This window comes from Takifugu flavidus, chromosome 3 (genome assembly GCF_003711565.1).
Source record: "Takifugu flavidus isolate HTHZ2018 chromosome 3, ASM371156v2, whole genome shotgun sequence".
Lineage (NCBI taxonomy): Eukaryota > Metazoa > Chordata > Actinopteri > Tetraodontiformes > Tetraodontidae > Takifugu > Takifugu flavidus.
The window spans coordinates 620,192-643,824 of NC_079522.1; the positions used below are offsets into that span (position 1 = coordinate 620,192).

The window sequence follows — 23,633 nt, forward strand, 5'->3', positions numbered from 1 at the left end:
CAAGACTGATCTGACTCCGTCAGAAGTACCTGCTAAGCAAATTTACTCCACTCCACTTTACCGCTCGCGGCCCCCCCGTCCTCAACCCCCCCCCCCCCCCCAATCTGGCTGCTTTATTTGCAAGCCCAACGCTTTTTTTTAAGGCTTTTAAGAAATTAATCCAAAGCTGCGGCTGATTCCCGCGCAGACGCGGAGAGAAGAATCCCGACTGTTGAGCAGGTGCTAAATTGGCAATTAGAGGCGAACATTGTTCTGCCGAGCTCGGCCACGTCTGAGGCGACTCTCCTCTGTTGTTAGACGGCCTGTCAGTCACGCGGCACCTGGGGCGAGTTTGTATTTCATTAAGTCATAATTAATGAAGATAGCTATTGTTCCTTTCCCGCCGGGACGCCCAGACTCGGCTCCCATTACGGAACCGGAGAGTCGGGCAGGTATTTGAAAACAGACCATAATTATATCAGTCGCACCTTTGATGCTACGGGAGTCATGCTAGCATTAGCCAGCATGGCTAACGCTCGGCTGTGCAGGTGAGTGGTGACGCAGGCGAGTCTGTGTTGGTCAAAAAGTCGTGCACGCGGCGTAAATGTTATAAGCAGGTTTGAGATGAGAAACACGTGCACGCTGCTGTGCATGTGGTGACCGCGGCGCGTGCGTGCAAAGTCGGTAGACGCTGAAATTTCAGCTTCACACCTTCGAATGAGATGAAAACGAGAAAACTGCGATCTTCTCCAAATTAGCATATCTTCAATAAACAGGAGCTCCTTCACTGGCGGACCGGAAACGTAACAATCATCGGATAATCAGCATCGATTCCGTTGATTTCAGCGCTACGACCGTGATCACCTGTATCGCGCAGACCTTCGCGAGCAGAAAAAAAACACACACGTCGGCAGAAGATCTGCATTTAAAGTTTTCCGTGCAACTTTGTTGACCCAAGTTGCGGTTTCGTTCCGTATTCCCTGATTCCGTGGGCGGAACCCCCCCCAAATTCTGCTCTGGAAGCCATCGTGCTGCCTTCACGTGCACCGAATCCTTAATGTAAAACCCGACGAGCTTCGGTAAACTTAACGATGCGCCTGATTAAAATCCTAAATACTCGGAGGTTGTTTTCATTTCCATCCGCAATGACTTGAATTCTCTGCCAGGCTTCCTGGTTAGTTCACGGAAAAACGCCCCGTTCACTTAAACGATTCATAATGAAGGAATGTAATTTGTTTTGTGGCCAAATGATTCCGTTTTTTTTCTTTTTTTTCTAATTTCGTGGAGAATAATTTCGCCCAAATACGAGCAGAATGCAATCAAAAGCACGTGGGGCCCCTGTAAGGACAGCATAGCAGCTCTCCGGGTGCAGTTTTCCAATTTTAATGAATCAACATTTATTTTCCACCCTCGGCCGCCTCGGGGGAATAAATCGGATACAGCGTATTCCGGCTATCGACATCCCCTAACTGCGAATGTTGCACGCTGGATTGCATTTCTAATTATCTTTATCTGTCCGATAACATTTGGAAACACTTTAACTGTGCTGGTGACACTGGGCCACGTTAGCCTTTAGCCACGGCTACGTTCAACGCTGTAATTATTCCCCTCCTGTTTTTATTTCGCAACCGACCTTTTTGCCTCCGACCCGTGGAGACGTTTGTGAATCTTTGGAAGACAAAAACAAATTATTCAGGCACAGATGATTCTGTGAACAAATTTCTCCAGCAGGCGCCCGGAAGAGTTTTCCCAGCGGGGGGTAAAAAAAGAAACAACTTAATCAAGGATAGCGTGTTTGCCCTCCGGCTGGGTGGCGTTCCAACCTCACACGAACCCTCGTGTTTATCAAAACGTTGAGAGATTTTCCCGTCGAGTTTGTGAGCGTTCGCCTTGACATTTGAAAGACGAGGCTGGAGGTGATGTTTTCCTCGCGACTGCGACAGAAGACGAAAGAAGCCTATCGGAAGAGGTGAGGAAGAGGAGGAGGAGGAGGAGAAGATTTAGGTTCGAGGAGTCAGGCGACGGCGGCGAGTCTTAGCCCCAAAAACGCTGAGAATGATGTTTATTCAAGAGCTGCGAGGCAGACGAGCCTCCTCAGGGTAGCTTTAGTTTAGCGCTCAGACTTCCCGACCTTTGTACGGTAAAGTGCCGTCTTTACGTTTTTCCCTGTTTAGCGGAGTTTGTCCTTGCCACTTGTCGATTAGCCTGATGCTAACAGTTTGCGAGCTTGAGTGAGAACTAGTTTCACTGCCTAAATCATCGTACTTCCAGAGCCACGGTGGCGTTCCTTTTCCCCGCTGCTTTTATGCGTAAAATCCAGACGGCGCTCTGTATTACAAACAAATTACCAGCTTCGGCTCAAATGGGGCGCTTTCCCGTCGTTGCATCAGGTCACGTGAGACTGAAGAATCCGGGAAGTTCTGTTGGCGTCTTCTGTCGCCTCGATGTGCGCCGGATCTTTGTCAGCCTTCATGGGGTTAGTTACCGCATGCGGTAATAAAATAAACGGGGGTGGGAAAACCCTCCAGAGGGGCTGAAGTTTGTCAAAAGAATTGAAATGTGAGCACGGAAACGAGACGGAGCAGCTGATGTTAAACCGTGTGTCCCAGATCCAGGAATCTTTGGAGTTAGTTGGCTTTCAAAAATCGGCTCCAATTTAAAAATGAAAACAAACTTTCTCATTGTAACAGAAGTGGTGTCAAACGCGAGGCTCGCGGCCCGCGTGTGGGCCGGGACACAATGATCCCTGGCCGTGGAGACCTGCCGGCGCCTCCTGAGTGCGAGTCAAAACCCTTTTCAAAGATTTCCCCAACCAAGTTGCTCTCTCTGGCCTCTTGGATACCGCTTGATTGGAGAGCTAATATAGACCCGTTTAGGCCACTGCATCGCCGCATCATTGGACGGCCGCTATCACGGCAACAAACTGATGTGGGACCGCGAGTCAATGTTCGCAGGATGTTTGAATGGCTGCAGCTTTGATGCCACACGTGCTGGAGATCAGTCGGAATTTCTCCGTTTGCTAACAAACCGGCAGCGGCGTCGCACTGTCTGTCCGGTTGAGCACGCGCTGGTTCCCGTTTGGCTAAATTCCACCATCGAGATGCATTATTGACACGCAGAGCGGCGCCCGAATGCGATTGGATGCAGAAACCTCCCGCTGTCAGCTCCAACAAACTGTTGAGCCGTGTAAAGTGCTAGCCGGGCTAGTCCAATTAGTTTGAGGGACAGAATAAAGGCACCGAATCGCAACCTTTTCTCATTTCCTCTCTTTCTGTTTCCTTTCTCCCCCCCAAAAAAAGAGTCTGTCACGTTGGATCATCTCTGCCACGGCTACCCACCGCCACGCAACAAATAAAAAGTGATTGACATCAAATTATTTCCAGTCTGATAGATGTAACGGCAGATTTGTCGGGGAGATCTGTCGAGTCGGGAATAATTGAAAGAGTAACTCGACTTCTCGGTTGAGTTGATAGAAAAGTTTTGATTTAAAAAAAAAAATCACATTCGACTGAGATGGACAAATAATTTAATAAAGAGTTACAAAAAAGTGTGCACCTTAAAGTTTGGCTTCAAAGCGTTGACACTGACGAGACAACAAAGGCAGCTCGAGGAATGGCGCCTCTGAGGTTCAGGCAGCTGCCGCTAAAGCAGAAGAATGAAACGTAGCGACAGAATTAGCCCGGCGGGACGGGGACAGCGCTGGTCTTTTAGTGCTCCGGATCCCCCCGAGTCAGCCGGAAAGAAATGGCTGATTTGATGGAGGAGTCGGGTCGGTCGGCCCGCACGTATTAGCATGTAGTAGTTGGCTACGATCCCTTTTCGCTCATGTTTGTCGTCAACGATGCTAGCGGTAGATATTTGTCAGATCTGATGTTTTCCGCTCCCATTTCCTTCAACGTGGCCCCGATTGCGTCGCTGTGTCTGTGTTGACAGAAAAAATAAGCTAACTTGAATGTGTCATCCTGTTAGCATACTGTAAATTTACGCTACGCATGTATGTGGTTCAGCAGTTGATCATGTGACGTTGCACCTGTGGTCCTCTGGCACTGAGATGCGTCTGAGCCCTAAACTCCGGTTGGAACTAAACGACTTTTTGATCAGAAATGGTCCGATAAACGCGAGGAGGACCTGTTGTGGCGAGGAAAGTCTCCACGTTTTTACTGCGTTAATGAGATTAGAGAGTAAAATATTCATTGGAAACGGGCTTAATAATAAATGGCAGGTATTAAAAATGGAATTAATTCAAATTCCACGCATGAATTTGTGAAGGAACATTATTAAGTGCACTAACACGCTAATGCTATGTCACCTCGTAATACCTCACACTTAAGTCCCGCCTCCTGAGCCGTCAGTTTGCCACCTTCGCAACCGGCCGCTAACGGCAGGCTGTGACAGCTAGCGGCGGTAAAGCGCCCCCAACCCTTTTACTGTAGCTCCTTTAGCTTCACTGCTACCAGAGCACCGATTCCTTACGGAGGGCGGAAAAAAACTGCCACCCGTTTGGATAATTTAAGGAACCGGAGGCTAATTTTAATGCATTACGCTGCTACGTGTCAAAGGTAAGCCTGGGGAGGGATCCGTCATGTGATTCACACGCCGGTCGGCGAATTAGTTTCATGACGTGTTGGAATTTAATAGGTTTTAAAGAACTCGCCGTGACTTTGGCGGCCTGACGGAGGCGAATGGGGGAGGGGGGGGGTGGGGGGGCGCAGATGACGGACGAGGGGGATATTAAATTATGGAACACCTTAGCGGAGCCATCTGTCTTCCGGAGACGTGATTGCCTCACCTCGGCGGATTGATGATCATCTGTCTGGAAGCGGCCGGTAAAGGCGGCGCCGCCTGATCAGGATGGATCATCGATGTTGAAACAACCCGCACTTTTTTTCTTCTTTAATCCCTCTGTGAACGTGTACGGAAGCGGGGAAAACCACGCTGCAGCGACACCTGGCGTCCCGACGGAACGGAAGAGGAGCAATTTTCCACGAGTTCCAGAAGTCCACAGTTGTGCTTCGATCCTTCCAGACTGAACCGGAACTCTTTCATAGAGAAATGAAGCCAAGGTGAATTCTCCAGGATAGCTAACGCAGCGACGTAGCTAACGCAGCAACGTAGCTAACATAGCTACGTTTTTAGGCTGCATTCCAACAGGTGAGGGAGGGGCACTCCCCCCCGCCCCCAGACATCCCATCATTACCCTCTGTGGGTCTATTTAGCGCAGTCAGGCGGGCCTCGCCACGCCCGCGCTCATGCACGCGCCATATCGCCGCCAGGGCTCACCTCAGAGAGAGGAGAGGCTTCGGCTGTCAGAGGCTGTCAGGATCAGAGCCGAGAGCGCCGACGCTTCATTTGCCGGCACACGGGACCGGGTGGGGGTCGGATGTCCGGGTCAAACGCGGCGGCTATCGAGCGGCGCTTTGCTCCGAGGCTCTTCCAGCTCCGCTGTTCTGTTGTCGAAAAGAGCTTCAGCAGTTTGAGACGAGGAAGATCCGCTTCCGTCCGCTCGAGCCGAATCACCAATTCATGAGGCGTCGGATCAGAGGGCCTGAAAAACCAGCCCGGCCCGGCAACCTGCTTCTTGGTTCCTGATATAATGTGGGCGCGGCGGTAGCGCGGGGAACATATGCTGCTAGCGCTAACGTTTTACACTTCGGGGTAATGTGTCGGGAGGGTGGAGGAAGCGCGAGCTGGCGTGAAACCAAAGCGGCGCCGTTGGAAAAGGCGAAAGGAAAAGAAGCAGGTTCTGGATGATTCAAGGAGTTCCTGCCCGGCTGAAGGTGACCGGCGGCTCGAAGGGCAAATAGCCGCCATTTAGCAGCTGACACGCTCCGTCCTTACTGACCTGGTGTGTTCGTGCGCACGTCTGAAGCTGAAAATAGCAAGTGCGGTTATAAAGAACACGGATAAGGTGGAAATCGGAAAGGAGACGTGTCAAAGGCGAGGAGGAGGGTGTTAGCGAGGGGGGAGGAGATAGCACGTAGCCGCTCGCTGAGCCCAGAAGAGTCGGGAGCTGCTCTGGCGCCGACATCTGAAGCCCGTAAATCTGCCACCCGACTTTAGCTGTCAATCACAGCAAATACACCGCGCTAACCCATCAAAGGTGACCTTTGACTCCTCAGAGGCGCCTGCGTTAGCGTGCGTGGAATGCTATCCCAACGCGCTATCCCGCGGCACGTCGCGGCTTCCCGCTAATGCGATTCCCGGCCTTCCCGTCAGGAGCGGCTCCACAGCTGCTCGCGCCAAGCTCGTCATTATCGCCGTCGCCGCCGCCGTCGGCTCTCATCATCCTCAACGCCGGCACCTGCGCTGGCGGACGCCTCAAACGAACCGTGATTACCGCTCTAATCAAGACGCCATCACTGCTCATAACATTAGCCGCGGAGGGCTGTTCACCTGCGCCGCCGCAAAATCCAGACGAAGGTCAGAACCGCAATGTCAAGCGTGAACCTGCGGAATTCGGAGGAACAGACGGCGCGCCCTCTGGAAATCCCTCTTCCTCTCCCAAACAGCTGAAATCCCATGCTAACTGCTCCTAAACCTTCCTTCTTTAATTAGCTTAGCACAGTTGGGGACCGTGTGTCCACGAGATCGTCTGGAGGTGTTTTAAGAGCTTTTTCTCTGCAGCAGCTTCTCTTATCAGGTCGATGAAACATGTTAGCTGTGTGACGCTCAGCGGCGTTTATCGTCGGGGCCAATTTGACTCCCGGTTTCAGCTCAGACGGGCATATTTGGGATAGCAGAATCCCAGTAGTGGTAGCTACTAGCTAAGCCAGTAGAGTTGCTAACCGTAGCCGTGGAAGCTCAACATTCTGCCACGCACAGTTTTCATGAATAGATTTTAGCGATACCCATTGTCCGTTCACCACCGGTCAGGCCGCGGCTAACCTGCGGCTAACCCACTAGCTCCTCTCCTTTGAGCCTTTTTTTTCCTGCCCATGCTGAATCTATTCGGAAGACAAAGGCCGGAAACCCGCTCACGGTCATGAAGTCGCGTTCATCTGCGCGTTTCCGAGCCATCTCGCTAACAAGCGCATGGTTTTTTTAAAAGTGCACAATGCCGTGGAGTCGCCTGGGACGATCCCACGTCAGCGAGTGGCGGGATTAATGTAAGCTGATTTTCCATAATTTAGCCCCATCGAGTGGAAAAGCACAATCCGGATTCGCCTTTTAACTCCCTCCCTTGATCCTTTTCCGCTCGCGCCGTTGTTGTCCTAAGAGCAACGCGCTAGCGCGTTAGCTTTCGCTGTTGCTGGTCAGCGGCTCGTGCTTTAATAGCTTGTTTTTGCTGGACTTGACTTTTTTTTGGTAATGACTCACTCTTCCTGTTTTTCCCGTATTACCAGTTGATCCCGACGGTTTTGTTGCTGACTGGTTCTTCCTGCGAATGCTCGTCTCACCTGCGTGCTAATAAGACAGGTGACAGCAACGTTGTTTTTTTTTTAATAGCCCCGGAATGCTAAAAACGGAACGGCGGAACGTTGTGGCGGAAACGCTGAGGTCGGCATTGTTCTATTCCCAACATGCCGTCTGGGGGAAAATAACATGATGTCAGGCAGAGGAAAAGTTGCTTCCGCTCCTTGAATTCCGATGCTGAGTCCACTTTTCCATTGAAGAGTCAACGGGAGCTGCCGGCTGTTTAATCATCAGGCAGGAAAAGGCAATTATGACGATGTTTTAGCTCGGACAGCCCATAATAAACAGGCCTCACCCGTGAAGCTAATGATGACACTCGCGTCGCGATCTGTCAGTGTGAATGTGAGCTAGCAAGCTAGATGTGCCTTGCTAGGTCTGGCATGATGCACTTCAACGCTCGCTAGCAACCTGCAACCGAACGCACTCCAAGCAACTGCTAAAGTTGCAACGTTAGCCTTGTTGGCGCTTTTCTTTGGAATAGGAAGTGTTGGCGAAGCAGTGACACATTAGCGCCCCGGTGAATACGCTAACCCCGGTAAACCTCAGAATTGGCCCCGAGACCGTGAGCCGCTAACTTTTAGCTTATTAGCATTGCTGCTCAGCAGAGGTGAAAATGTGACAATCTCAACAGCGACATGATTGTTTTCTGTGAGGAAGCAAAACACAACAACCCTCAGGACCACGAGCTAACCGAGACCACGAGCTAACCGAGACCACGAGCTAACCGAGACCACGAGCTAACCGAGACCACGAGCTAACCGAGGATACGCTCCATCACCGCGTCCTGGCAGGCGTATTGACGCCGTTTCCTTTCCCAAACACGGAGTCTAAATTGGCGTGAGGAGCGTCCCGGCCCCGGGGCGACCAGCCGAGCTTGGCTGACGGTAGCGTCGGCGCCCTCCGGCGTTTGTTATTGCCGCCCGTGTTCCTTCCCTCGCCGCCACGTTGCCGCCCGAATCAAAGCTGCTTTTCGGTGGACGGCAGTTCAGCTTTCGGCTGTCTTCCCGCGATTGTTTAGATGGAGATTTATCGACCCGCGCGCGAGGAAACAGCGTTCCCGGTTTGCATTGTTCCCCATCCTTCACCGCTGTGATCAATGGAGTGAAGCGGCTAAACGAGTTTATCATTCCCGCCCCTCCCCCCCACCGCCGGGACGCCACGGCTGCGTCAGCAGAACCTTCCCGCACTTCTTCATGCTCATGTTAGCATCAACCGGCAGTACAAAAAAAGGACAATGTTCCGATTCAATCAGCGCGGCCGATCAGCCAATTACACCTCAGCGCTACGCTGTTAGCGCGCCGCCGCCGCCGCCGCAAGTGTGCGCTGATGAAAGAGTGAAATAAAGAGGAGCACGTTTGCAAACGCTAGCAGCTTTGAAAGCGAGGGATCAATCTCCGAATGATTTGCTGTAAGAGACAATAATCTCTTTCCGTTTCATCCCTCTCGGGTGCGACGGCTGATCGTGTCCCTGCAGCCGCCTGGACGCACGTTCGGCCACCGGGGGGCAGCATTTTGTTTTATCATTTTCACTTTCCTTAAAAGCCTGGTAGCATGTTAGCATGCTGTCGGCTAAAACTAAAATGCTGTAATGAACTGTCCGGCTTGTGCAGGGAATTCCCGAGAGGTGGTAAATGTCATTGTTGCTAGTGTTTTTAGCATAATGATAGCCCCAGATCACATGCACTATAATTTAGCCAATAATATGTTATCGATTAGCACGAACTCAGCTGAAGTCGTGGATTAGCATCTTGGTATGTAGCCGCGTGATGCCGTCACGGAGAGCTGGGGGTTCCTTTTATCGTGATGTGTAAATATCGGCTAACATACGTAAACACGCACGCGGCTGTTTTGGGAATTGCTTTTGCTTCTGTCTTTCCTTCACCGGAGCTTTTTTTTAAAAAAAAAAGCTCTCCCACTCGGATTCCAACAGGCGATATCTGGGGTGTGTGAGCGTGTCGCTACAATGCAGAAGAAGAAAAAGTGAATGAATAATGTATTAATCTGCTAATGTAAGCGCCTGTTAGCCGCGGACCAAATTACTGCCAGGAAGGAGACGGTGGGGGGGGGGGAGATGGAAGATTATTGCCTTCCCAGAACGGCTTTTATACAGCGGAATATTTTGGATAAAAACATGTAATCCCTGATAAAATGGCAGCGGCGTGACGCCGCCGCCTCTAAACCATCAGAAGGTAAATAAACCCTTCTTCTATTAGCGCGCACGGTCAGCGTGCACGTGTTTATCTGTTTTTGGAATCGCACTCAAAAGGCCAAAGGTCGACGTACGTCCGTTAGCTGTTAGCTTAGAGGAAAAAGGCCACCCACCAACGTCTTCACCTGTTTTTCGTAATTTCTTTGTAGCTTTAGCATGAGAGCGGGGGTTAAGTGTTAGAAGTATGCTAACCTGCGTACAGAGGTGCTCGCTACCGAAGCCCGGAAGGTCTAAATAAAGTTAAAATTGAAACACGGACGCTGTTATTCCGTCTGTGCCGACGCCTGCCGAGGAAATGAGAACCAGGTCCGAGTATTTTATCCCCGCTGCTTCATTCCGTCTCTGCTCGCGCGGCGCTACAGTAGCATGAGAGCGCCGCCGCGCCTGTGCTACCGTTGCTTTGAATTCATTCCATTTCCCTTTTTCATCTGCCTGTAAAAGCCTGCGGCGTTTCTCCGTCTGGATCAGAAACCGTCTGTCCGTTTTCTTTGTTGCGAGGCGAAGATTAGCGCCTGTGCTGTCGCCAGGGCTCAACTTCCCAAACGCTTCACGGGCAGATTTTCGGCTTTTCGGGAAAAAGAAGAAGAAAAAAAGAAAAGAAAAAGGAGCAGCTCCGGCGGGTGTCGCGTTTTTTCACCTCATGACTGGTGTGTTGCTGTAAAAGGTTAGCAGGTGAAGCGTAGCGTAGCTTTGGAGCAAAGTCTCTCACGCTAGCAGCTGCAAGGCTAATAACGACCCTTGCGGTGGTAATGCTGACGTCTGATTAATGTCAAAGGGAAATTAGCATTTTAACTGTTCACAGGTGCTCCCGCGTCCTTTTGAACGATTCCAAATCGGCAAATGTGGCCTCAGCGTTCCGAAAAATCAACTGGAATGTTTGAGAACGTGCTAGCAGCAAAGCCAAATAGGGATAATTAAAAATGCTAAAAAAGGAGAGCGTCTCGCAGAAAGGTCTGCTCTTCCTCACAAAGGAACAAACTCATTCTTCCTGTTTGTGCGAAAATTGAGGAAAACTTCCTGACATGTTTGGAGAGCACAGCCGGTTTCATGCCGAGATGATCAATGACGACACGGGAGCCGGAGCGTCGCCGCGCGGCTAATTGTACCGGCGCTCGGCGGAGCCTGCGGGGTGCGGCGTTGTTCGTCACCCGAGACGCCGGCGCCGTTTGGAGCGTGGACCAAATGAAGCCACCTGCCTGGAAAAGGCTTCACGCCGCTAAAACGGGAAGCTAGCTCGCGGAAACGCTGCCGCTGCTCCGACTTGAAACTGGAGATTCCAGCTGAGTTTCCCGTTTTTCCTCAAGTTCATCTTCCCAGTGAGGAGTTTCTCCGCGGGAGGAAGAGGAGCAAACCCGAACGCCGCGCTCGTCCGTGGAATTCTTAGCTCAACTGAGGATTATCGATCGGGAAGGGGAAGGGGGGGCAGGATTAGCAATGCGAGCTAGCAGTTGTCGGCTGGCTTCCAGCTTAAAAAGACGAATCGAGTGAATTCCGCGTTGATTCCGGGGCCTCCTGGTGGGAGCTGCACGTCCTCCCAGCCGGGGGAAACTGGCAGGAAAACCCGGTATCAGACGAGCGGACAGGATGAGCGCTAGCTCGATTCCACGAGTCCCGTTCCGTGGGGAGCCTTCCGTAGGGGGTCAGCGGGCCCTCGGCTCGCTCCCGGCTCTTGTAAAATCCAAACGTTTGCGACCTTGCAGATGAAAGTCGAGATCGGAGCCGCTGAACCAAATCTTTGTTTTCTCCGCTCGCCGTTGACGGCTCCGCTGCTCCGGAGCGCCGTGGGGGTGGGGAAGAGGAGCGCCGTCTGGAGGAGGAGAGGGACATGGAGAGCATCCAGATGGTGCCACCGGGCAGGACTTCTTCTGGGCTTTGATGTCTTCCCTGTCATCAAAGAGAATCATGGACATCGTCGCAGATCCGGTGGCGAGGACCAGAGCGGCGCCCATTGTTGCGTCATAACGCGACCGGTGAAGGAAATTTAGGCGACGGATGGACACGAGCGCATATCCGAGGTGTTTGTTTTCCGGGTGAATTAGGAGCGTACGCGCCGCCGAGCTCGACGCCCTCTCCGACGCTTAATTAGCATAATATCGCTGCGCGCTATGCACGGAGTCGTCAAAACAAGTTAGGGACAATTTGCATTTATATGGTGGAAACTTGGTTTGACGTGAGGAAAAAAGTGTTGTTTTTCCCACCTTTTCCTCGGATAATATAAAAAGTTGCTTCACTTTAAAAATGACATCAAAGAAAGAGGCGTTAGATGTACAAAAGGTGCTAAAATAAAGCCGAGAATGAGTTTTCGGGGAACCCTTTGCCTCAATTCCCACCTCCCGGACGGCGGAAGTAACGTGAGGTTCCTCTTTATTGCTGCTCCGCTTTCCTAGTTTTCCAAACAGGAATTCCGACTGCTGTTTCCTCTCTTCCCACCGGCTCTGCTGATCGTTGCCACTAACCCCTGAGCCCCTTTGATCTGAGCGTTTTCCCGGAAAACCTTGCCATCGGTACGACCTAGCTAGCGCTTAATTCGTTGACATTTTGGGTGATTGAGGACCGAGTCAGAGTTGTGACGAGATTAGAACAACGCAATTAGCTTTTTTTTTTTTTTCGTAAACGCTCAGGCCTTGTCAGGAAATCGTGAAGGTCACGCCTTAATGAGGAAGCAACCAGGATCGCGGATTCTCCGGTTCCTCCTCGTGACGATCCTCCACGATGATGCTAACAAACATCTCCTTCTAGCAGCACCTCGGCGGTTACGTTTATGGCTAGCATAGCCCTGGTTTTAGCGCAGTGTAAAAACAACCGTTAATTGTAAAGCAAATATCGGACCTTGAGCCTAGCTTGGAGATTAGCATCGGTCCCCTAACCGTTGACGGCTGCTTTACGGCTCGTCGGGAGGGACGTTTGTGTTCCGGAACCTTTTTTTTTATGGGGCAGAAATAATAAGAACCCGGATTTCGCACTTTTCAGGCCAAATCAATTGATTTTTATGGCACCGCAGAGACGGATGAAGCAGCCGGAGCGCCGAGCGCGGCCACTGATGAATCGCCCGGCCGAGTGGATTACAACACCTGACAAGGCGGCAGACCGAGATTCACCGCTTTCGATCGGCCGCGGGAGGAATCGGCGAGGTGGGCGAAAAAATAAGGGGGGGATGAAGAGATAAATCAGAGAGTGAAACGGTTCTAATAATGGAAGCTGGTTAAATGTCGTTGGCTGGGAGCAGCCGCCATTAAACCCGGATATCTTCACATGACGGATGAAAGAGCGGGAAATCCAGGCGTCGCCACCGTTAGCAAACCTCGGCGTGAGGAAGTTTTACGCCACAACAACCTTTTGTGTCTTTACGGCCCCGATATCCCGGCTCCTTTCTCTTTTTTCGCTCCGCCGCGGGTGGAAGACTCGCTCGGAAAGGTCAAGGACGGCCGATCCAATCATCAGCGGCGGAAATTAAGGTGACGGAAGAGGCCGGGGAGTAACGACCGCTGCGGAACGGCGAGATTGGGGGACTCGTATCCGGGCGCAATCCTTCCTCGGCAATCCTGTTGCCGGAGGAGCGTTGGGATCGGCTTTAGGACCCACTGATGCTTCAGGGGATGCTAACGGTTAGCAGAAAAGGAGCGAAGGTGAAGGAGTGGGAAGTGACGCTAGGGAAGGCTAGTCGTTGGCTAAAATGAGCTAATTAGCAAGGTTTGGAGTTCTGCAACAATTCCAAAACATACTAGAGGAGAAATAAACGTTATCCAGATGTCAGAATGTTCCTGGAACAAACAAAAAACCGTCCCGGAATGTCGGAAATAGTTCTCAAACTTCCACCAACACCAGGATGGATCAATAAATCAAACCGGCCACCTGCCACACGGCCCGGAGGACCCGACTGTTGGCGTCCTTGTGCCGGGAAAACGGCTAATGTCGCGTCCTTCCTGTCGATTTTAGTAACCTTCGAAAACACATCAACCCGCCTCCCGGGTCGGCGCGTCGGAGCGCGACGGCGACTCGGAAGCATTAGCAAATGAGAGAGTCGGGAGGTCGGCAGCGGTCGAGAAGGGCCCAGTTAGCATTAGCATGATTCATGACAGTAATTTAAGGCTGAAAAATTAATAAGGAGGCTCCTGATAAATCACCGCTCAGACCGTCTCTGGACAAAATCCCCGAACTGCCGAGATCTGCCGCGACCTTTTAGCGCGGACGCGCGACGACGGGAAGGTCGAGATGAATGAGAGGAACGGACTGGCGGGATCGCTCAACGTTGACCTTTAATGCCAAATATTTGTCGGTAGCTAACGTTCCTCTTTGACTAGGAGGACGAGAACGTTTAAATCTCAGGTGCGTGTGCCGGGCTAACATCAGCTAGCTTTAAACAGTCAGAGTTCGGTCCGAACAACGAGGCTACCATGGTGATGCTAGCTGTCGGGCTAACATAAAAACTCATGTCATGCTAAATATGCTAAATCAGCGCTCACAGAAACAACTTGCTTCATCGTGTGTTTCAATAATAGTGTGAATTGTCGTCTTCCAGCAGTTTTGGTGTTAAGGTTGTCGGAGCTGGAGCGTCGGTGTCTGTTAGCTTAGCTTAAGCTTCCAGATTTACCCGAACAGATATTTAATAATACAGCAGGACTTTTTAATGAGCATCCTTGCTGAGACAGTCAGACACAGGTGCATCAGCAATCACCTGCTCGCTCAACAACGGACTCCGGAGTTGTTCAGCTAATGCCGCTCCTCATATTAGCGTCTCTGGCATTGCTAATTTTGGTGGATATTCCAGTTATCATAATTACCGCTGAAGACGCGTTTACAGCCACGCAGCTAATTAACCGGCGCTACATCGTTATCCATCACGGCTGGCCGGCGTCGCAGGGACAAACCGGTCACGCCACAATTAGCCGCCGCGATGCAAACGCCGCCTGAACGGAGGCAGTCGATACGTATTCCGCTCACTTTTTCTCCCGTCCTTTCAGCGCGGCGTGATCCATCTCCGGCGTAGCCGCAGCCTGTCTGGGCCGATTCAGCGGCTCGTCCCAGCGTTCCTGCGTCTTGCTAACTGAAGGTGAAACGAGGCTGCTGATGTGGCCCCGTGTCCTCGCCCAGTCGGGTCAATTCGGCATCGCTAAATGTGGCGGCTCGCCCGTCTTGTAGCGCCGTATCGACGCCCATCAGGTGGGGTATTTGAAGACTACTCCTCACCCCATGGTGGAGCGTCCCCTCCCTGAACTTTACCTTTGGCGGCTTCGCTATTGAAGTCACTCACATTTTGGCTAAAGTTTGCACGTTTGCCGCCGCCGTAGGGTGGCGCGAAAACTACAACTCTCAGTGGTATGGCGGCGGATTTTCTGAGGAGTTCATGAAGGCGTCGGCCTGTTTTTATTTATTTTTTTATTTTTAATCTCAATCACATTTTGAGGAGACACAGAGAATTAGCCGCATCTAGTTATGCTAGTTTTGTCGGTCGTCACGTCAAAAACGTTAGAGGATTAAAGGCTCCGTCGGAGCGCTAACGACACGCTGATAGTTTGCGCCTCCCGATCAAAAATGGCAACAAATCAGAGAAGCTTAAAATAATGTGACAACTTTAAATTAGCGGTCGCTATCACGCTTGGGGTATGGAAGTCATACGTTAAAGGTGTCGCCGTTCACAAAATACATCCCAGTCAGGTGTAAATGAGTGTGAAGTATGTCAGCGGAGTCGCTGCGTGCTGAGCAACAGTTGTCATAAAGCTAACTCGAGGCTATAATTCTCACAAAGAAGCTTTTGTAAGCGCACGTTAGCACATTTTAACATCAGACGAGAAATTTTTCTGGTAGAAATCCACAGGAAAGGGTGCGATATGTTGGTAGAACTGTAACGATAATTTGTGTTTTTGAGCTACGAGCTACTTGCGTCGCCTGCCACGTTAGCATATGTGCTAATGAATAATCTGTGCATGCTATATTGTAGTTTTTATGGGTATTAGCATATATAAACGCTAATAAAAGAGGGTTAGCCTCCGATGCATTTCGATCCACCTCAGTTTGCGGCAGGATGCGTCGCGGTCGCTACGCAACGCAACGCAACGCTATTGATGTTAGCCTTTCTTCTTTTGTTAAAATGGTTCATGAAACCAGGATAAATGCGCGCGGGAGGAGAAAGGGAAAAAATAAATAGGAGCAGGAGGTGAATCTTTTCATCTGCCGGCGCTTTAATCAACGCGAGGCGATAATTCAGCGTCCATAAATAAAACGGTATTAATCATCTGCAGCCGCGTTTCCGGACGTTAGCACATTTATCAGGCTTTTAATATTAACATAGATTAAGCACACATCTCACACCTTTAGCATGTCCACAGCTTTAGCACAAATCACGCCGCGTTTTTTTTTTAAAAGAAAAGCAATTTGCGCCCAATATTAAAGGTTAAAAATAAACCGCAAAATGTGTAATACAAGAAATGTGAAGCATTACATTAGCAGCTAGCCCTGTTAGCATAGCAGTGTGAGATAAAAAGGAGGGTGTAGTTAAAGTTGCTTTTGTAATCCTGTAAAGCTGGCTAACCAGCTAGTTCTGGCTAACCAAAGTGTGATCAGGAGGAAGAACGTTGGGGGTCCAGGGTTTCCCGGAGCGACGTTTTCCGACAGCGATCGCTCAGTTGTTTCACCTCGTTCTCCGCGAACAAAACTCTCCACGAATAATTCGATTAGCTTCTCCGCTGCGTCAGGCAGAATTTGTTTATTAACTGTAATTAAGACAACAACCACGGAGGCACTTTGCCGCACCGCCGATGCGCTCAGCCCTCGCTAAAGTAAAAAAAAAAAACGTCGGAAGGAGGAATAAACGTTGGCAAATCCTCTCTAATTCTCTCTTCCTCCACCCTTTGATCCAAACCATCCAAACTACCTCACGCACTGTAAAAGAGGAAAATGCTAACGCCAGTGCAGTTACTGCTCCAGTTCACTTTATGCTAACGTGCCGTTTAGGCCGTAAATGTGAGGTGCTCCTGAACTCAGCTGGGACGTCTGTTTGTCGGGAGTTTGGGGGCTCTTGTTTGTCCTGAGCTGTCCAGGGTCGTCTTTGCCTTCGCCGTGGCCTTTACGCGGCGTGCGCTCGGCGCCGCCGTTGGGTGGATGGGGAAAACACCTAAAGGTCAATCCAGGATGGTGACGCCAAGCTTAGCGCGTAACCAAAACCAGTGACAATAACTTGTAAGAGGGAATTCCAAAGCTGTAATTGCCGCTGATGGAGGATTTAGCATCGCTACAGGAGAACTCTCAGACCTGTAGCGATGCTAAATAGCAAATGTTCAATAGCACAAACGGGGGAGAGGCACTAATTTGTCACATATTTGTTAGCTTTATTTGCTTTGTGATGTCCTCTATCTAATTACGGCGTTAGCGACGTAGTAGGAACGCTACGTCTCTCTGACAGAAATAACCTCAAAGCGCCGAACTTAAGCTAACTGCAATTACCGTCGCGGCGCCTACATCGAAGATACGCGGCGTGTTAACCGGGAACACAAAGGACCTTTGTGTTGGAGGGGAAACACAGCACCCTTGGGGGCAAAGGTCCTTGATGTGAGGCGATACGCCGATCAGCTCCACGTCCCAGAGGCTCGCTTTCAAGTTCCCATCCTAGCGATAGCTACGGCTGCGTGCCTGAAGATACTGGGGGATGTAAGAAGCCACCTATTAGCTTAAGATAATGGCTTCCTCTCTGCGGAACGTCACTTCATTTTTACATTCTTGGGCTGGGCGCTAATGAGAGGCGCCACTTGATCTGCAGGTGAGAAGAGTCGCGCGGCGCCGCCGCTGTCGCGCGTGCTAATTTAATACGAGGAGGCTGCGTCACACAAAGACATTTTTAAAGTTTCTGGAACTTCGGGATTGTTAATATGCAGAGATATAACGGAACATGACACCTGAAATTGCACCCATCTGTCTTCTATTTGAAGATTATATATCGGAGGCCTCTGATTTCCGGAGCTAGCGTAGCCGCCACCGCTGCTATCCTCCGCCTGCTAAAGCCCGGATTAAAACCGGAGGTGTCATTTTGCTCCATCACTCAGGTGTTTTGTTCCATTGTTTCCGCAGTCTGAGCACGCCGGCGCTTTTCCTCTCGCCTTTTCCTTGGCAACGCCGGCGAGGTCGGCTGCCACCGAACCCCCCCCGTGAGATTCCCGGGTCTCGGGACGGTCGCCAGGCTAGTTTAAGGTCACCTTGCTAAACAAGCTGGCAGCAAGCGGAAAGGTCCCGTGCAGCCGCTCATCCGACATGATTCCGGTGCCGATGTTCCAGAAAGAGCGGAGCGTCTCCGTGTGTGTGTGTGTGTGTGTGTGTGGGGGGGGGGTTGGCACTCATGTAGCGGCTACCTGGATCGGCCACGCCTCTACCGCGTGGCCCCGTAGCAGCGAGGTCCCGGCGACCTCCAGCTCGCGTCCTCTTCAGTCCTGGCTCTGGAATCTCTGGAATTCTGCAGGTTTAATTAACCCCAAACGAGGATCAAGAGCTTTTTAACGTCGGGGCTGTGGACCAGATGTCTCGCTGTCCTTTGTCGTCCAGCAGCCACATAAAAGGATCAAAGAACGTCCTTTTTTGGTGCTGGGCTAGTTTAGCAGATGATAATTGAGCGTTCTGGGATGTCGTCGAGCTAACGTGTTGCTGCCTGTATCCCAGTGGACGCGGTCCATTAGTCTGGCGGTGGGACGGTCTCCTGGACCTCAACGGGTCAGATGGTCGTCAAAGTTCTGCTTTATTTACCGGGGGCGGAGCCTTGTTTCTGGTTCTGGACGTTAAGGTTTGATATCGTGGGATGTAAATGGAGATGTAATCCCGACGTTCCGGCCGCAGGGCATCGGGGTTACGGGATCTCTGATTTTAACGCCACTGTTTTAACCATCAGGACACGAGACGAGACGACCCGCCGATGTGGGTCAGAACCCGGGCGCCTGTGTCAGCACCAGCCTGAACGCCTCCGAGCTCTCGCCGCCGCCGTCACGCATCACCGCCTCGCGAAATTGGAAAAGGGAGAATCCCAAATCTTGACTTTGCCGTATCTGCGTGACATTGGGCGCTTCAAAGCCGCCGCCGCTGCCGCCGTCCCCACGTGCGGCGCCAAACAATGGCGCTCCGCGTTCCGACACAAAGAAGCGGCGCCGTGAGGACGTTTTTGTCCTCCTCACAGTATGATCCAGCATTCCCGATCTCCCGCCTGTCCGGGGAGATGATACATTAATGATGGCGTCTGCCGGGTCGCCGGCGGGGGCACGGCGCCGCATTATTCATCCTCGCCGGAGCTTCTGGACCTGCGGATGAGGGCGCCGGGCAGGAAATTCTCCTTTCAAAACAGCGGCACTCACTTCTGGGATGTCAAGGGCCGAGAGGAGGAGCGTTTCTCATTCTCCCATCTCGGCGGGACGCGGCGCTCATTATTCCTCCCCTCCGTCTCCCAAAGGCCTCTTTAGCCGCTAACTCGCGTCGTACCTTCGCTCCGATAGAGTCGCCTCGTCCAGGAGGTCCGGGAGCAGAGCTGGTCGGGAAAACTGGTCTGTGGCATCGGAATACACTCCGTTTCTTCCTGAAATCTCCTCCGCGCGGCGCCGCCGTTGTAATGGAATTCATCAGCGCGTTAGCCGAGGTTAATTTGCCCCAGACTGCTCGCGCTCTGATTTTAGGCTAAATGAAAATGAAAAATGAAGCTCGTTAGAGACGAACACGCGGGGGTAGGCGCCTCAGCGCGGCTCGGCGTCCTTGACCGGAATGACGGCGCTGAATCAGCCACCCAGAGGCTGCGAGCTCGTGTTCCGGAATCACGGAGACGGTGGCGAGGGATGGCAGGTGTGGCGCCAGGTGTGGTTGATTAGAGGGAATGAGCGGCACAGCGTCGGAGCTGGGAACAAGAGGGAATTCTCTGCATAATGAGGCATCGGCGTAACCTTGGCGTCGACGCCGAGGCTAAGCCATGCGGTGGCTAATTGATAGCATCCATTTTGGGAGTTTTGGAGTAGCGGAAGCTTGCTAAGTGTTATTTTGGGAGAAGCAACCGGACAGGACGAGAGTCCGTGCGTCAAACGATGTAATTGGACGAGCTTCCAGAAAAACGCCCTCAGGGCTTCTGGACGCCACGTTCATCAGCAGGTGTGTGGAGCCGCTAACCGTTAGCATTCGTGGTTCAGCGTCTGCGGTAACACCCGGCTAAACGCTGCCGGGATGAAGAGGGAACTCCACTTCAAAGGTGGTGGGGGGGGGGGGGGGGGAGGGTTTGTGAAGATCAGAGAACAAACGGCTCCTTTCAGAGGCAGCCGGGAAGATCCAAAGGAGGGTGGTGGTGGAGGTTCTGGTCGGGGCTCTCTCAGATGCCGCCGCAGCCCCCCCCCCCCCCCCCCCGCCACCGCCCCCCCCCCTCCCCGCAGTGCCTCTAATCCCTCAACGGTGCGGTCGATTCAGGCCTTGAGATCGATGCCCATTGACAGGTGTAATTGATTTCTGTGGGAACAGGCTCATCCAGTTACCCCGCCCCCCCCCCCCCCCCCCCCCCCCCACCCCCCACCCCCCACCCCCACCCAGGCAGACTGGAAAACAATGTGGAGGTCAGTGACCGAGCAGAGACCTGAGTAATTACCAAACAATTAGCTTTTTGATAAGAGTTGAGCGAAAGTCTTTTAAGTATTAAAGGTTATTGTCTGTCCACACCAGGGAGGGGGTTAGGGTTGGGGGGGCGGGGGGGGGGGTTAGGGTTAGGGAGGGGTTAGGGTTGGGGGGGGGGGTTAGGGTTAGGGAGGGGTTAGGGTTGGGGGGGGGGGTTAGGGTTTGGGAGGGTTAGGGTTAGGGAGGGGGGACCTTTGAGGTCCCGTCTCATCTCCAAACACCTCCAGTCTTGTGAGTTCTTCTTTCTTCTTCAGGGTTTGCTTCTCACGTTCCCTCTGAACCGCCACCTCATCGTCATCCTGGGAACAATGTTGTCGGGCGCTCTTTATCCCTGGTCGGGTCCCTCTGGCAAACTGGTCCTGGGTGAAGAACCAGACTAAGTGCGGATCAAGAAGACCCACCTGCCTGGAAAAGGGATCCGCCAGCCCCTCAACACGGACTCTGGTAAGACCAGGAAGTGGCTGATGAACAGTGGTGGTTGATCTGGTGGATGTTCTTGATTATTGTCATTCATTGTGAAAGGACAGTGTTGCTGGATTTACTCCAGTTAGCTCCCATTTTAGCACAGCTAATGCTAAGACTGTAAATGGTTCAGACGGTGTTACTGTAATCTGATTACTTTAATGTGATCTGATTACTTTAATGTGATCTAATTACTTTAATGTGATCTGCTGTATCAGTGCAGGCTGAGGTGGTGATGCTGCTCTGGTCTTTCAGGACTGTTCAGGGGTCAAGGAAGTCCAGCTGCTGAGTCCAGACTGGGATGTGGGGGGGGGGTCTGTCCTGTCCTCTCCTCTCCCCTCCCTCTCCCTCTCCCTCTCCCTCTCCCTCTCCTCTCCTCTCCTCTACCCTCCTCTCCTCTCCTCTACCCTCCTCTCCTCTCCTCTCCTCCTTACCTGAGCCAGCAGGGGGACCACTTCACCACGGGGGACCCAATCATGGAGAGCCTGGCCGCAGCAGCACGGCTACATACAAACATTAGCATGTTTAATTATAATTACATTTATATGCGGAGGAAAATAAACTCCAGCAGTGAAGATGCTTCATCCTAAATCTATTGGAAACAGGACACATTTTGAAAACACAAGTATCCAAAACACGATGGACACGACCCTCGTTGTTGCTGGACCCATGATTGATCCTCGGGACCACCATCCTCCCAGTCCACCTGGTCCTGGCACCCATGTTTGGACTGGCTCGATGAGATGTCAAATCAATCTTTATTATATAGCGTCTGTTCCAATCAAAACCCCAACAAGCAACAGTGGCAGGAAAAACTCCCCTTTAACAGGAAGAAACCTTGAGCAGGACCAGGCTCATGTAGGGGGACCCTCCTGCTGATGGGGGGGCTGGGTGGAGAGAGAGGAGAGGGGGAGGACAGGTAGAGATCATAGAGATACATTAATAGTACAAGCTGATGGTATAAGAGTAGAGTGGGTCAGCGGGGTCAGAGGTCAGCAGGTCAAAATACAGCCATAAAGGTGGTGGTACCTGTAGATGGATATGGGGGGGGGGCAGAGAAACTATACAAGAAACATCATCAATGATCTACTCACTGAGCAGACACCGGGTGAGACAGATGGTGAGGCCATGCTAGTGCTAATGCTAATTTATTTATTTGTATTTGTTTCATATGAATCATTTCTCCCTGTTGTTATCGAGCAACTCGACTTTCCGTGCACAGTGCACCAACGGACTCCACTGAGAAGACAGGAAGTGACGCACGTTTTCGCCGCTTTAACGAGGGGTCCGGGGCAGCAACGTGGTCCCCTCGCTATGCTGCTAATGCGCTAATGATACTTTAGATTTGGTGAAGCAGCCTTGTCGTTTAATCAGTGCTACTCGAGAAAAGGTCACCTGTCAGGGCCTCGCGGGCGCCGCTCAGCCCTCGGCGGTGAGGAGGCTCACGCGTCCGCAACAGCAACTGTTGCTAGCAACGGAACGGGAAGATTTCATTTTTAGTTGCAATGACTCCAAATCCAAGTAATGACCCACAAGTTTGGTCTGTTGTTGGACAAAAGAGCCCAAAAGTAGAATTTCTACACTGCTGTGTTCAAATCCAGAAAAAAGTAGAATCCGAAGGTTCACCCAGCAAGGTCTCAGATTACTGCGTCCCAGCTCCAACGTTAGCAAAAGTCCCGTCGAACAGAGCTCTCCTGCCTCGCTGTAGCTCAGGCTGCTGACACGCTTCCTTTGTTTGCTGAAGGTTGTGGGTTCAAATCCCAAGACGGCCATTTTTGCAGGCAACCGTTAAAAGGACGGAGATAAAAACCCCACGAGCAGTTGTTCAACCACAACACCTCAGTGGTGGAGAGGAGAATGCGACTGTAAGTCGCCAGTGGTGCAGTGGCTGGTTCGAATCCCGCCATGCCTGAGGTGGGGAAAGGAGGGGGCCGTGTCCCCTCCTGAACCTTCCTGGAGATGCAAGAAGGGGGTTTTGCAGAGGTGTTGAGTCTATTCATTTTAAGAATGTTAATAAATGACAACACAAGCATACTAAACATGTGCAACTACAGAGTTTTAGCCAAACGCATGATAAAGAAGAAAAACAGATTGACATTGAGTCGCATTTTTGGGGAAAATTTATTTGATTATATCCGAGACCAAGAACATACATTTTATCTTGAAAGGCAATTTAAAATAATGTTTTAGCAATAGGTATGCTAATGTAACAAATGCAGCTACATGACCCACAACGTAATATATGAACAGTTATTCAGATAACTATAGCATAAAGAACATTCGAGCAAGTTTACGAAACAATCAAGTCTAACTTCTTCTTCTACTTCGCTAAAGGAACTCGTTCCTCACGTGCGCCCTCTTGTGGCTGTCAGTGTGAAAATAACGAACATGTGAAATTCTGTAATAATGTATTTATTCAACATATAAGTCGCACCCCCTGACAAACTATGAAGAAAAGTGCGACTTATAGTCCAGAAAATAGGGTCCATCTGTCTCCAAATCTTAATGAGTTAATTCCTGTAAACTCCCGCTGGGACGCAACAGAACTTTGGTGGAGCCTGGAACTATTGAGGCCCTCACAACCACCCATAAACCTTGTTTCTTCACACCTGCCACCATCTTTTGCATCCTCTCAAACTGCAGTTTTTACTTACATTTCACACAAACAACCTCAGACAGCAGCTAATGACTTTTGGGGGGTGCGGGAGGTAAAACCGTTTCATATTCAGGTGCGGTGAGACGCCGACGCCGGTCTCTCGCGGATGCTGCGGTTTTTGCAAATGTCACCCACCTCCGCGCAGGTCGGGGTGGCCCGCACGGCGGCCTCGCAAAGATTATCTGTAAGGTTTAATTTAGATCCTGATCAATATTCCTCTGATCCCAAACACAGCGCCCATGAATAAGTGAGCGGATAAGGCGCCGTCTGTCCCATGACCTCTGACCTCCAGCCCTTTCT

The 23,633-nt window shown here is 51.4% G+C and overlaps 1 long non-coding RNA gene across 2 annotated transcripts in view; it reads left to right on the forward strand.

Annotated features, from left to right (window-relative positions):
- The window catches only part of LOC130523170 (uncharacterized), a 61,332-nt gene extending 40,080 nt beyond the window's left edge, over positions 1-21,252 (forward strand). For both annotated transcript variants that reach the window (XR_008949812.1, XR_008949813.1), the window contains exons 3-4: positions 20,470-20,659; positions 20,933-21,252. This is a non-coding gene — a long non-coding RNA (uncharacterized LOC130523170). The remainder of the gene's footprint in view (positions 1-20,469; positions 20,660-20,932) is intronic.
- The last annotated feature ends 2,381 nt before the right edge of the window (positions 21,253-23,633 follow it).